The sequence below is a fragment of the Castanea sativa genome, chromosome 2, assembly GCF_040712315.1.
Source record: "Castanea sativa cultivar Marrone di Chiusa Pesio chromosome 2, ASM4071231v1".
In the NCBI taxonomy this organism is placed as follows: domain Eukaryota; kingdom Viridiplantae; phylum Streptophyta; class Magnoliopsida; order Fagales; family Fagaceae; genus Castanea; species Castanea sativa.
This window is the reverse complement of record NC_134014.1, coordinates 32,852,597-32,853,681: the sequence shown is the minus strand read 5'-3', so window position 1 is coordinate 32,853,681 and position 1,085 is coordinate 32,852,597. Positions and strand designations below refer to the sequence as shown.

At 34.1% G+C, this 1,085-nt stretch overlaps 1 long non-coding RNA gene across 1 annotated transcript; it reads left to right on the top strand.

The window, feature by feature from the left end:
- Positions 1–219: 219 nt before the first annotated feature.
- Positions 220–842, top strand: LOC142623149 (uncharacterized). The gene is made up of 3 exons (XR_012842063.1): positions 220–336; positions 424–464; positions 567–842. It is a non-coding gene; the product is annotated as an uncharacterized LOC142623149 (long non-coding RNA).
- The last annotated feature ends 243 nt before the right edge of the window (positions 843–1,085 follow it).

The window sequence follows — 1,085 nt, the reverse complement described above, 5'->3', positions numbered from 1 at the left end:
GTTTTCTAATAAGTAGCAATTGAGTAATTTTAACTTTTAAGCCCTTTCACCCATAGAGATTGAACTAAGATCAAGATGTAAAATAAATATATAATATACTATTGTTGTATTCTGGAAAAAAATAAAAATAAAGTTAAGCACATGGTGCTCGCTTTATTCATGTATGTTTTTTCAGTGTCACGGGCTGGGCTTTACAGGTGTCCAGGAACTAGCTATAAGTTCATTTGACCCTCGCTAAAATCCTAAAATAAAACTCAATGGAGAAACTTGCTCAAGATCTGAAGAAGGGTTTTCTCCGAGTAGCTGAAACCATCAAAACCTGCAAACCTTGTAGAGGTAAAACTATCACATTAGCATTTTTTTTTTCTCTCTTCCTTCCTTTAATTTCCTCAAGTCAAGTGCAATTTTCCTATTTTTGACCAGGAAATGAGAATGGAGATGAACCCAAGTTGGAATCTGTTGAGGTATGTGTTAGTGTTGTGTGATTTAATGTGCAATTTTGATGTTATAAACTCATAACAACAAATTGAAGGGTGTTGAACTAATATATAGATCTTCCTTTACAGAAATTAAGTGTACAAGAGAGAGCCATCCACATCACAGCGGCAAGGGGTCCAAAGCGCCCAAGTGTCCCTAAAGGGGCCCCTCCTCAGACCAGTTGATGAACACTGTTAGTTCATGGAAGTTCTGGATGTTATCATCAATGGTTTTTCACTTCAAGATGTGTGATCCTTTGCTTTTCTTTTCTTTTTCATTTATTCCTTGTTCATATTCTTTCGGGTGTATTTGTAATTTTTTTAAGATTTTCGGGTGTATTTTTAATCGTTATTACTAGGACTAAAGAATGTTTTGAACTCTTAACTATACAGCAAAATGTCTCTCATTCAGTTTTAAAACTAAGGAACCTCAGATTGGATTTAACAAAAAAGATTATTTATCTTTTTCTTTTTGAGGCGAAAAAGATTATTATCTTAAAATCGAAGATGACGGCAGAAGTGGAGGCTCCAATGTGTTAGATATTCATGACCTGTAAATCAATTATTTGTGTTTTGTAACCACCCCCAGAATAAATATTCAGCTAAAAT